This window comes from Sciurus carolinensis, chromosome 4 (genome assembly GCF_902686445.1).
Source record: "Sciurus carolinensis chromosome 4, mSciCar1.2, whole genome shotgun sequence".
NCBI lineage: Eukaryota > Metazoa > Chordata > Mammalia > Rodentia > Sciuridae > Sciurus > Sciurus carolinensis.
In genome coordinates, this window is record NC_062216.1 from 46,422,984 (window position 1) to 46,437,403 (window position 14,420).

Below are 14,420 nucleotides of genomic sequence, written 5' to 3' on the forward strand. Positions count from 1 at the left end.
GTATGATTTTAAGGATGAAAGGATGTTCCAGATTATTCAGTATTCCTTGTGTGTGTGTAATTTTTAAGGATTATCAGTTTGCATACTGAGAGACTTTGGGAATAAATAAATAAATAAATAACCTGAGTTTTAAAAAGTGACAGGTTTTTTTGATATTCAGGCTATCACTCCGAATTTTTCCTTTATAAATCTCTAACTACTTTTTAACAAACTCACTTGAACTCTTCTTCCTCTCACTCTATAAACGTGAATATCCTTCATTGTTCCATTCTTGAACTTTTGTGCTTCCTGTTTCCCACTTCTCTTTTTATCTCAAGCTATAAACTGTCAACTCCATCTTTTCTACGTATGTCATATTTTTCATCCATAAGGTACATGTTGCAAACTGGTTATTGTACATTCTTATCATTGACTCAAAAATTCAACTTATTCACTTTGTTGGGGGCGTACCAGGGATTGAACTCAGGGGCACTTAACCACTGAGTCACATCTCCAGCCCTATTTTGTATTTTATTTAGTGACTTGCTCTCACTGAGTTGCTTACTGCCTTCCTTTTGCAGAGGCTGGATTTGAACTCTCAATTTCCTGCCTCAGCCTCCAGAGCCTCTGGGATTACAGGCATATGCCACTGCACCCACCAAGCTCATTTACTTTTTACCCCTAAACCACTATCTAGTTTATTCTTTTCTTACTTTTTATCTTTATCAGTTGCATTCTTAATTATACTAGTTGTAAACATCATCCTCATAATCATACAAACTAAAACAATTAGAAGTTTATATTTAAACAAATAAATTACATTTTTCTCCCTCATAGATTTTATCAAGTTAGATGAGAAGATTGCTCCTATAAGCTCAACAATATCTGGATCATTTGACAATTTTTCCATTACCATTACCTATATCTTAGTTGATAATTTTGTTACACTAAATTTCTACCATCACATACCAACAGGTTTCCCCAATGCTAAGCATTGCCTTCCTTGACTCCATTCTTCAAATTGTACTTGAATTGAATTTTGGGAAATGATATTTGATTACTCATTCCTTTACTTAAAGAGATTAATCTTCCCCAGTTTCTTTAAAAATTAAGTACAAATATATTAAGACAGTGTTTCTTACCCTGTATCACCTAGTTCAAACCTTTCTTCCAAGCATCGTCACCAAAGTATTGAGCCTCCCTTTCCTCCTTCTTTTCTAGTCTTCAAAATACCATTCACATTCTCATACAGAACTATGGGCTCTTCTTTGGTTCCTTCCTGGGCATTCTCCTTTATAAACCAAAATATGACTATTTCTACTGATTGTAATTGTGTGTATAGTACATAGTATTGGAAGTTTACATTTTCCTCTCTGCATTACTGAGATGAATGCATCTTCAGAGTGGAAAGATGCTTCCTTATCTCTGAATCCCTAGTTCTTTTAGCAGTACCTGACACAGTAAAGTTTTTAAATACATGTCTGCTAAATCAATTTATTAAAAAAGCTATATTATACAATGAGTTAGAGAATTGCAAAAAAATTTCTTCACTTACAGGGTTTGCCTTTGCTGCTATTTGAAGACCTCAAAATTCAGAGATCTCTGGCTTAGAGTTGACTGACTCCGTGTTGTGATTCCCCTTGATGAGTCTGTGTTTGTCAAACACCTCAGTGGTAATGGGCACTTATAGTCACTTTAAGAATAGATGTGTGGCCTTGCAAATTATAGTGGAGAAAGCAACCTAAAAGGTCCTTAGGAAAAATAAATTAGACATTCTCAGAAAAGACTTGAAAGTCAGACACTATGTAGAGAAAAAAAAATTAATATTATTAGCTGCAATACTGCTTTTCTCTTAGGTTCTAGAGTTTGAACCCAGGGCCTTGTGCACATGGTCTGCTACTGATGTACCTTCCCATCCCCTAAAACTTATGTTTTCCTTACACATTCTACTCTCCAGCTCCAGAATCAATTGGAGTTAAAAACCTTCATTATGTTTTAGCTTCTTGGGATAGGTCTTAATAAGAAAAAAGTTATGTTACAATTATGGACGTTGAAAAAACCTAAAACACTACTTGTAGAAATTGAACTGACACTTTAAGTCTTTGATAGCTTAGATCAATGGTCTCTGAACATGTTCACTGCTACTAATTTCTATCTATCACAAGTCGGTAAACACACAAATATTCACATATATAATATGAACAATTTTTACCAAAACATAACTAATAATTTCTTAGAATTATTTAAGAAAATGCTAATGATTAACCTGAAATAGAGTTCATGAGCCATTAATGAAATATGAATTGCGGCACATAAATATAACCTTCTATAATCTGATTGTTAATACTAAAGGTCAAATATTTACTTTTCTTACCATTTTGCATATGGAAAGCTGAAAGGATTATGAAATTGTATTGAAATATATATCATTCTATTGTCAATTGTATATAATCAGAGTGTTTTATCCCAAGAACTAAACTGTCTTTTGATACTTCAGTTAGAGTTAAGTGAGTCACTTGAGAGTAGGGAGCCAATAGTACTGGCTATACAGACACACAACATTTACCCTTCCCAAGAGCAAGCCTATCTGGTTTTTGTCTAAAGTACCAAAGCCATTTTGTTTGTGTATTTATTTGTTTCTGCCATAACCTTAGCCATAAGCTTTCTGCTACTAGGAAATATATAAACAAAGAGATTCTTGCAATTCCATTTTTACCACACATTTGTAATCATATATGCCACATTATTTATTATATGCTGTCCAGAGACAACTTCTGTTTTTATTAGCTATCTGTCTGATTAGGTTTCAATAAAAACCGAATCTTCCATACATTATTACACCTGCATAATGGCTGGAAGAATTTCCAAAGAGACTAGTTTTCAGGTTCATCTATTATTTCCCGTCCACTGTTCATATACATGTAGTGGTGCACATCTTAGAACACATTCAAGTCACAAAACGATCTATAATCCAAACTATATTTTTTGCCACAATCCCAATTGAGTTAGTAGAATGGGAGATAGAAGATACCCTGGTAGCCACTTCTACCCTGGAACAGCTATAAATAACTTAACTATACATGGAAATGAGTGAAGCACATCACCATGTCCCAGGCAAACCAAAGTAAATATATCCCTAATTAACTTCCTCCTACCTGGATATCAGAAAATGTCAGTGACCACTCCAAAAGTACTAGACAGGAGTGAAAGTTGCATGGAACAAGCCAATGCCCTTTATTAATTGCAGTAGATTATTTTAATTTTGCAATTTTTCAGAAACATGTAACCTTAAAAACACATTGTTAGGCTACTTCCAATTTAGAAGGGAGATTATGCATGCGAGGCCCTCTGAAGCTGAAGGTTCACTGTTTCACATAAAATGTGTCATTAAAATGTATTAAAATAACAAAACAAGATTTCTATATGATTAATGTTGCTAACTCATGAGCACAGAAGAAAATGTATATTTCGTCAAGAACCCACAGATTAATACTTACATAGGTAGACTTGAACATGTTGCAAAGAACATAGAGTTTACAAATATTTATAATGCCCTTTGTAAATTGTCTCCAAAATTATTTATCCACATAAAATTTCATACTGCATTTACAATAGGTCATAAAATAGCATATTTGAAATAATGTTTAATTATTGATCACAAATTGTTTAGTATTAGAGAAAACATACATTGTTATTAGCCTGTCTCCTTTTCAAAAGAAACTTTTGTTTTGTAAAGATCCTTATATTTAGAGAATGTTCCTTCCATTTTATATTCTAGGTCCTATGAGGACATGGAGGATATAGAGGAGGAAAGGTAATCAATAAACTCTGAATCACTACCAAACCCCTCTAGAGCAAAGTAAAGAGAGGTATGACCATGTCATCTACCAAAGTCTTTTCTCTATCAAGCAAAAAGGCTTAACAGCTACCAGGAAATCTAAGGTCTTAGGTGAAATGAAGTACAGTATATTACAAAGTTTATGGGCAATGTCTAGACCAATTTCATTCTTTAGGAAACATCTTGACTCTTGGTGAACAACACTTTAAATTGTGAAGTCAAAGCATGAATTGCAGCAAAAGTCTCAATAAAAGACTTTCCTAGGATCTCACCATGTAAACAGGATATGTTGTTTTGAGGTATTCATCAAAAACTGTGTGATATATTTATTTTAGGTTTATTTCCTCCAAGTAAATTAATATCCTGGTTGAGAACATGAATAATGAAGTCATAGTCTTTGGAACAAATATTGGCTTCACTATTGATTGTGGGGAAAACTTCAGCAAAATTACTTCAGTCCATTTTTGAAAAGGTGATATTAATACTCACATGAAGACCACAGACATTGACCTTAAATAACTACAGCTCCTGGTCCAGAGTTTGACACATCATTGCTGAAATTATAGCTTACACAAGGGTGCAAATAAAGTTATATCCCCAGATTTATATGTACATATGAAAAGGCTTACAATTTTTTAAAACACTTGAGTTTGCTCCAAGGGGAGAAAAATGTACTATTAATACTTTTTATGTAATCCATAGCTATTCTAATTACCCCCTTTTGGGATTTCAATACTCCTAAAAAATCCTGTGAGTTAGGTAAATCCCGGGGCCCAGAAATAACTGGATGAGTAGGATATAGTTAGGTAATTTCTAATTCAGGATCCTTTCTTGAACTTTATAATTAACCACTATGAAAGCATGCATTTGGAACTTTGTCTTAAATTGGAAAAGGGTCGGTCATTCAGAAGAAATTAAGGAGTTCTGTAGTACTTGCTGGAGTATGTATCCATCAGGATAAATATTCAGCATGATGATTATGCTGACTACCTAACAAGTCCAAAATGCTTTCTGGGGTATCACAATCCAGTCAAGTGTTCTCTCACAACACTAGTGTTCCACCATTTATTGCAAAGTTGAGAAGTAAGGAAAAAAGCAAAGTACATCCTTGAACCCAGAGCATTCACAGATCAGGCCAATGGGTCAACAGCCAAAATGGAAATATTGAATATGATATATAACAAAATAAAGACAATGAGTAAGAAGATTTAATAAACATTAAAGAAACAAAATATACTTTCATTCAGTTGGTTTTGTTTACTAATTACCTGTAGAAAAGGGAAAAATATATTTAGCTTATAGATGTTTTGATTTGTGAATGTCTGAAAATTACTTGCCATCAACTTAAATGTAGATTGGCTTATTTAAAATGAAGAATTAAACTATTTCCCTCACCATTTTGTTTCACTGATTCTTATTTCCCCATTGAATTTGTCTGAGTTCCCGAGAACAGAGAATAAGAAATATAGAGAGTGATGGGAATATTTACTACAAGAAACTCTCTTACTCTGGAATAGAGGCAGAGAAATCCCACATCCTTCAGTGGGCAACTGAAGATTAAGAAAGGTCAATGGAATTAAAGTCAAAGCCCAAGTCCAAAAACATAAGAATATTGATATCTCAGCTTGATGACAGGCCAAGAAAGTGTATCCCAGTTTAACTTTTGTTCTGTTCAAGCCTTCTGTGGATTGAATGAGGCCCCCACACACTGAGAACAACAAGCTGCTTTATACAGTTGCTGCAGATTCAAGTATTAATCTCATTCAGAAACTCCTCTCACAGGCACATATAGAAAAATGTTCATCCAAGTAACTGGGTACTTCGAAGCCTAATAAAGTTGCATATAAAATTTACTGTCACAAATCTACCTCTTATCAACCTGGAACCCATATGCATTTCACTAAATCACAATTTCCAAACAAAAATAGTAACAATGCACCATTCTGCCTAATAGAATACAACTATCCTGCATACAATAAAAAATGTACAAACACCTTCTACAGAAGAGAAGGTAAATTCCTTGAAAGTTCCTTACTCTTCTCCTGGATATTCTGTAACTGGAATACTGTGATATAAAATGTATAACAGTTAAATAATGTTTATAAAATAAATAAATATATACAGGAACAAGAGAAGAAAGTCTTTTTATATATAAAAATCACCATATTTTATATGCTGATTCAGAGTATAAGAGTTGAATGTAAATCTTTGTCTCAAATCTGCAATGTATTCCCATCTACCCACCACTATATATATATATATATATATATATATTATATATATATATTCATTCATTCATTCATTTGTACAACACACACATATCCATAACAAAATAAGGAGTAAATACCCATGACAATCTTATCTATAACTGCTCAAAGCTGATATTTATAACTATCTATTCCACTATCCATTCCATATAATCTTTATGCTCAGTAAGTACCAAGGCTGGTTGTGATTCTGTATCTGCTGAGGTAATCTAAACCTGTCTTTCTGAACGGTCTAGGCCATTGGTAATCTTACCTATATAGGACTGGCTAGTTTTCTGTTGATCTTAATTATAGGGCGCAATAGTACTAAGAAATGCCCTAAGGATTCTTTATTCCAAATATACTCTTCCTTACCTCCACTGTAGATAGCAGTCCAATGTCCTAGATAGTGACACTAAACTCTGAAATTCCTCCAGGAATGTGGTATCACTTTTGGTTTACTATTTTCTTAAGTACAAAGAGTTCTAATGACTTTCACTTGACCTTTCTTACCATAATGGCCCTCACACCACAGATCAGGAAGCCAATGTGGGGAGTCTGCCATCAGCTGAGTGTGTCTATTCCAATTTTGCATTCTATAACTAAGGAAGTGACCGCAGGATTAGTTTTGAGATGCATTGGACCCACTTTGACATTTATAAGCCAGTACTCTGTTAGACCACAGTGAGGTTTTGAGTCTCCTAGAATCATGTCAGTTCAGAGCCAGTGTCTAGTAGTCACCAAAAGTACTGATTATTTCCTTTCCCCCAATGTGCACATAATTATTCTTGTAAAAGGCTTATAATGGAAGGTTTGGAGAAAGACTAATGTTATAAATATTTTATTGTGCCTGGGATCTTTCCTCAAAGGTATCTGACCTCCTGTTCTTTCAGAGAGTCTATAAACTACCTCAAATCTGGAAATCGATTGAAGGGCTGTGGCTCCCTGTCTTAATGATTCAGGTTGGACTTGTATTCACCTGAGTTAGAGCTTTTCTGTTTATACAGATCAAGAAAGACCTTAGTAGACTTTCTATTTTTTTTCCCCTAGGAATACCATAATCAACTGACCAGCATAATATTCTTACATGAATCATAATATTCTGATTGTTGCTTTGATCCATCATCATAACCAAGACCAGCCTGTCTGGCAATTGAGTGCTGCTACTTGACCTCTATGGCCCTGGGTTCCAACTACTCTCATTACACTTCACACTTTCCAGTTTAGTGACTATAGTCACTACCACTGTACCATTATGTATTACTGTACATATAGAGTGATTGCAGGATTGTTTAAGGCTTTGGGAGTTTCTCTCACAGGTTTATTTCTCACAAAAGTGGTAAAAGGCATATCTTCTGGATCCTTACCCATGAGGGTAAGGATGTCTTCAATGACAAATCCAATCTAATATTCTAATATCCCTAAGTTTTTGCATCCTCTTATCTACATTAAACCTGAAAAAGTTCTGGAATTTGTAATTTAATCACTGAGTCACCTTGTAGGGCATGTTTCAGTCAGCCATGCAAATAAAAAATTTTAAGAGCCCTTCCTAACTCCCGTGGCAAAATTATTAAATGTAGAACTTCTACTCAGACCATATCAATAAAAATGGACCGACCCAATTTCATGTTCCTTCCTCTATCATCCCACCCTCTCCCACCTGCGGGCGGTGGGCAATCACAACACGCACGCTTTTCTAGATCACAGGAACCAAAAAAGGGCTTTATTCCACAAGTCTCAGACTTATATTGAGAACATCAGCCTATCAGAGAGTAGACTACCAGGAAAGTCAGCCTATCAAGGAACAGTCTCCAGGCAGATACCAGGATCGCCTCATGTACAACAGCCAACCAGAGTTACTTCCTAAAACTTGTATATGAGTGCAGCTATGTCTGGCAAGCTGCCAGGCGCCATCTTAGAGATCAGGCCAGGGTGCCGCTCTGGGGCCCTCAGAGCCCGCCCCTGACATCTCCCCCTTATTCTTTAAATAAAGAAAAGATGACTTGGGACCATGCCTGTCTTAGGTTGTCCGTGGCAAATTATATCCTTACCTGTCATTGGAATTCTGACCTCCAGGCGTCAGAACCCTGTCTTAGGTTGGTATGCATTTCCACGGATCTTACCCGTCTTTGACTACTGGTCCAGCATGCTTAGCCATACTTGGGGGGATGTGCCTGTCTCAATGGCTGTCAAAGCCTGCATTATAGCCCATCGATGATGTCGGGCATCTTGGCGAGCTCTGATTTGGCTGCGTATAACATAGGCTATCCCTAAGCAGATAATAATCAGAACAGCTACTGTTCCAGCCCACTGTTTTGTCAATCCCAGGGCTTTAGATACCGATGCAACTTGAACCTTGGTGGCATTGACTCTGAGTATTTCAACTCATAGCTGACTGGTTAAATTATCAAACGTAGATGACCAATTACCAGTAAGGTAGACAGAGAGATTTTTAGATAACATAGCCGCAGAGCTAAGGTTATTATAAGCAATAGGGGTGACACACACTGCTCTTAAAGGATAAACACATCCCAGTCCCAAAAGTTCTTGCAAGATATCCACTTGTTCTTGTAGTAAGTCCACTCTTTGATTTACAAGGAGTATGCCTGCTGTTAGATGTTGGTTTAGGGTCTCTTTAGTCTGTAAGGCTGTAGCTGTATTTTCGGCCAAGTGATTGCTGTTGCTGTAGGTATGGCAGTTGCTAGTGCTGCTGTTGCAGAAACCACTATTGCAGTGACCATAGCTGCTGTGATGCCAAATTCTCTCCTGTTTCTTGATAGTAACACTGGCAATTCCACATCTGTAACAGAGACTGGGACTGGTAGGAAGGTAGGAACACACATTAAGACTGCCAGCGGGAACCTAGAAGCATTCCAACATTGAGAGAGATAGCATAAATCTGAAGTACAATTGAGAGAAGCGGTTATTTCGTTAGTGCAGAAACATAAAAGGGGGAAACACACAAACTGGGGTAGGTGGAAAGGTACATAATTGAACTGTTCCTCCTAAGAAACTGAAAAGAGGCTGTAAGTTAGTTCAAGGGGGGAAAGGCTACAAGCATCATGGTCATAAGGAGTCTGAGTTACTTGTTGGTAGCGTTGGCACTGGTCGAGTTAGTCGCTCAGGAACCCAAATAGGCGATGTTTTATCCTGTGGAAACACACAAACCGAGCCGCGGCTCCAGTAAAGCACCGGGTCCGGGCCGTTCCATTGTCCTGTAAGAACATCCTTCCATTTTACCTTCACTCTATCATGTTGTTTATGATTGCCATGTCTCTCAGCGGCAGAGCGACCCTCATTATCCGGAGTTAAAATTTTTTTAAATAAAGAGGCAAAGAGGAAGTTTATCTTTAGGGGACCTGAAGGTCTCCCCTATTCTCCCTTTTTGTTTATAAAGAGTATTTTTGAGGGTGAGATGTGCATGTTCAACAAGACCTTGTCCTCGTGGGTTATAAGGTATACCTGTGGTTAGAGTTATTTCAAATTTAGTGAGAAATTGGTTCTTACCAAATTTAGTTTTTAAAGAAAAATTTAGACTCTATAACGTAGTACAATACTCTAACAGTTGCTTAACCATAATTGTATAAACCCCTATTTTTAAGACTAATTGTTCTAAAGAATAAACTTAATAGACACAAAGTTAAGAGTAAATTAGTGTTTCTAAGAAATCCTTGTTATTTTACCATGTCATTTTACCATATAGATTAAACTTTGGTTTATATTAGAACATTAGTATTTCACCTTAGGAAAAACCTTAAATAGCTTTAAATGTTTCACATACATACAACCAACTTAGTTACATGCAAACTTGTTGAAACTTGCCCTTTACTTACGTAGACTTTCTTAGCACTTACTTAGACCCTCATTTATTTCATCACACAAGCACTTTCTTACCCAGAAATATTTCCTTTTCCCTTTTACTAAATATATTTCCATACCCAGAACCTTTATTTTCTCTTTCCTATTGACCCCTTTTTGTTCACATTCTGAAACAACTCTTATGAAATTCCTAAATTTAAAAAAATTACTCTACTTTAATAAGATTAAATATTTTATTATTTATAGTACTCTACATCAACATTTTATTAGTTTGACCACCTAGAGACTCGCAAGTTATTTTTAAGACATTTTACTTCTATTAGTTTACCCAATTTAAGCTGAACCTCTTTGAATCACGTGAATTAAAAATATTTGGATCCATTTTTAAATTTTAATTTTAGGAGCGCTCAGTTTTGATACAGACAAAACGTGACATTAGACAGCACGACATACACATAACACAAAATCAAAGGCCTTGAAACTTTATAGGTGAATCTTCATTGCAATGTAACCGATGTTCAAAAACTCTAGTTGAATAAAAAAAAAAAAAAAAAAAGAACTGATCAAAAAGTCATGAGCTCAAAAAATATGTAGAATTCAAAAAAAACAAGAGTCCTGGAAAAATGATACGGGAAAAGTGATACGGCCATTAATTACTTTAGTAAAGCACCATAAAATTTACTTTTGCTGGAGTTCAGGTAAGACTTTTTTTTTATCTCCCAATACTTGTGGGGTCTGGGGCTACTATATCATACTCCTTACTAGGACATGCCACTGATGGTTGGGCTGGTTACTCCCTACCCACTGGTGTATGTGGGACCTCATGGCAGGAGGACTAGGTGGGCTGGACCGGGGAATGGAAGTAGAAACAGCTGAGTCAAGGTTGGAGGAGGAGGAGGGATTAAAAGGGGGAGAAGAAGGAGGCATTTGTAGGAAGAGCAGAGAAGCTCAAGAAAGAAGAGACTTGAAGATAAGGAATCCCTTTCCATCTGCCCACTTGCTCACAGATGCTGTGTGCCAATATCTTTGGTAGCCACAATCCACCTTCCCATGGAACCATCTTTCATCCCTGCACAGGCCAATTTGTTATTGGTAGTCATTCCTTCCCAAACTAACATTTTAACATTTACCGGGAAGGCCCTACAGGGAGGGGGGAGGTTAGAGTCTGTGAGTTCTTGCCCAGTATCACAAAATGACCACCGGGAAGATTTCCCACCACCCGGAAGTAGGAGGGTGAGGGCTTTCATTGGAGTCTGATGTGGCATCAGAATACAAGATGGCAGCAATGATCCTCCCCGGGGCAGTAGTGGGCCCTCCCTATGTGTTGAGATGGATTGGGCTCCTCATTAAAGGTCTCCCAATGTTGTTTACTATGTGGCAAGTTTAAGGAGATGCAATGGGAGGAGCTGGTGGTTCTTTAGGCGGTGGCTTTTTGGGGAGAAACTTGGAGCCCCCTTTGGGAGGTCCTGGAGAGAAGCAGGCCTTAAGGGCAGATAACGTAGGGCAGACTCCTAATGGGGGACCCTCCCCTAAACTGATTTCCCTCTTCCTAACAAGTTGTTCCTCACACCCAGTTTCATTTTCCTTGTCTGTCTCTGATCTTATTGACGTCCTTTCTGATGCTTTAGACCTTTCCTCTTTTATTTCCTCCAAAACCTCTTCCCCTTGTTTTATGGCCTCTCTGCATTTGGTTCGGGCTGTTTTAGTTTCAAGAGGAATTCCATTGGCCCAGAGCAAATCCTTTAAGGGACCTTCCATGAGCATTCGTGACATTTCAGTGCCCATTTTTCTCTATTAAACTAACAGAATGCAAAGCACTTTAACTAGCAAAACAAAAGCGAAATCACTTACAAACACACAATCTCCGTCGCTTATCCCTCGAACTTTAACTCGTCGCTTTTCCCGTGAACTTTAACTTGTCACTTTCCCTGCGAACTTTAACTCCGTTGCTTCCCGAGAACTTTAATTCTGTCACTTCCCGTGAACTTTAACTCGTCGCTTCCCATGAACTTTAACTCCGTCGCTTATCCAGCAAACTTTAACTCATCGCTTACCCAGCGAACTTTAACTCGTCGCTTACCCTGCGAACTTTAACTCGTCGCTTTCCGTCGTCGCTTACCCTGCGAACTTTAACTCGGCCAGACTGTACTTTACTTTCTCTGTATTTACCTGATCAGTTCCTTCTTTGTAACTTGAGTTCCCGGGTTTCGGCACCACTTATAATCGCCCACCGCCCACAGGCGGTGGGCAATCACAACACGCACGCTTTTCTAGATCACAGGAACCAAAAAAGGGCTTTATTCCACAAGTCTCAGACTTATATTGAGAACATCAGCCTATTAGAGAGTAGACTACCAGGGAAGTCATCCTATCAAGGAACAGTCTCCAGGCAGATACCAGGATCGCCTCATGTACAACAGCCAACCAGAGTTGCTTCCTAAAACTTGTATATGAGTGCAGCTATGTCTGGCAAGCTGCCAGGCGCCATCTTAGAGATCAGGCCAGGGTGCGGCTCTGGGGCCCTCAGAGCCCGCCCTGACACCTCTCAAAATCCATTCCTATACATATTACTAAAATTTCTGTTTTGGTAAATTGGAAAACTCAAGTAATTCATTTGTTGTACCATAAAACTCCCAATGGATTATATTTTGTAACCCATCTTTAGGGACTTGTTACAAATTGTGTCCAGTTGTGAATCTAGAAGTAATAAAGGATAGTGGCACTGAGTCCAAGGAAAATCATAATTTTCTTGCATGACAAACACATGTGGGAAAGTCATGGAACTTTCCTTAGCCAACACAGGTTTATTCCCCTCAGAAAGGGAGAGAGAGGTTACTTATGATGGCAAGGACCCACTTTTGCTGGAAATGGGGAGGCCACTTTGATTGTCGGAATGCCTCCTCTATTGGCAACGAAGATATAAAATTTAGGAGTTCTATGCCCACTGCTTTATCAAGTTCTTCCCATATGTCCAATTCCAACTTATATGATGCCCTTCTTTCAAATCAACATTCTATTTTTTTTTTCAGTTGTGCACAAACATTTTAACCATCTAAAATGAGATTTTCTTTAAGAAATTATCTATAGTTCTGAGTTCACTTTTATAAGGTATCACATTCATGACCCTTTTAAGAGACATAAAAATATGAAAGGATATCACCAGAAGCTATGTAAACACTTCAGTTAAGGGCCAGGTGTTTTCAGAAGAAACCAGAAGAGGACAATCGGTATGAAACAAGTTCAACATGGTCATACGAATCTTGGTAAAGGAACTAGAGTGAAAGCCCAAGCTGGTGAGCAATTGGGAGAAGGAAAGCAAACATGGTGCAAACAGATCACACAAGGAAACCCTGACAAATGCTGGCTTTGGCATCATCTAGGTAACCTCTGTTTTTTGTTATGGGTGACTCTAATAATAGTCCTATTGTTGCAAAACCAGTCTAAATCCTACTGAGTTAAAAAGAAGTCCCTCCTTGACTTGTTGGGTGTAGGTAGTACCCCATCTGCTCCCAAAAGAGATCAGTTCTGGCAAGAAAGCTTCAACGTGCCTTCATGGCACTGTTAGTAGGATGCCTTAGGCAAGGTAGGTCCCAACAATGTTCTGGGATTCACGTGGGAGAAGGAGATTGGGTCTCATTATTCAATCAACTTCTTGGCCTTGAAGAAGCAACACAGGTTGAAGACCTGCCAGGTGGCTAGTACGATAAGGCAGAACATTGAAAAGATGCTGAAGTACTGGAACCAAGTGCCTCTCACTTCTTCATGTAGGCAAAATCATTAACAACAGATTCTGAAAGATCTTCTAGGTGTCATAGCTCCACCTGAGTTTCTCAACTTTTGCAATCTCTTCGTAATTTTTCTCCTCCACTCCATGTTTCATGTCTAGGATCACAAGTTGATCAGGTATCCACCCACCCTGTTCCCTTGCTCTCAAAACATACTTCAAACATGTCATAATCTTCAGTGGTAAAGGCAAAATTTCCCTTGGATGCATCCTCCAATCATCTGCCGGATGTATGTCCGGCAGAATCTGTGATCTTGAGGTGGGTGTGCAGGCCACCAGCGCCCCCAGACTGGTCGGGGATCTCGTAGGCGCCTGTCACTAGCAGGTCCTTGTGGATCTCCTCACCGGGACACTTGCGAGAGTTAACCGGCAGATGGAAAGAGATGGGGAGGACCGAGCAGGGGCAGAACAGGAACGCAAACAGGAACGCAAACAGCAACGCCAACGGGCGAGGGCCACGCTGGGATACTGACTGGGCCAGACGAACCAGACATGGTCAATATCCTATTTTTAACTAGAGACAGCTCATGATTCTGGATGTTTAACTTGATTTGTAATTCAGTCAGTTGTAGGATGAGATTCTGCATTTGATTTTCAGCAGTCTCAGTCCTGCAGATACAAGAGATTAGGGTCTCCTTCAGAGTGTTCATAGAAGCTTTTAGGTCCTTTACACAATATTTGAGCAGAGAATTCTAACTCAGATTCCAATACACCTCTTTTTTTCACTCCTTTTTCCAATAAACTTAGGACTAAA

At 38.1% G+C, this 14,420-nt stretch overlaps 1 pseudogene; it reads right to left on the bottom strand.

The window, feature by feature from the left end:
• Window positions 1–13,518: 13,518 nt before the first annotated feature.
• On the bottom strand, window positions 13,519–14,160 carry LOC124981855 (transmembrane emp24 domain-containing protein 10-like; annotated as a pseudogene).
• Window positions 14,161–14,420: the final 260 nt, after the last annotated feature.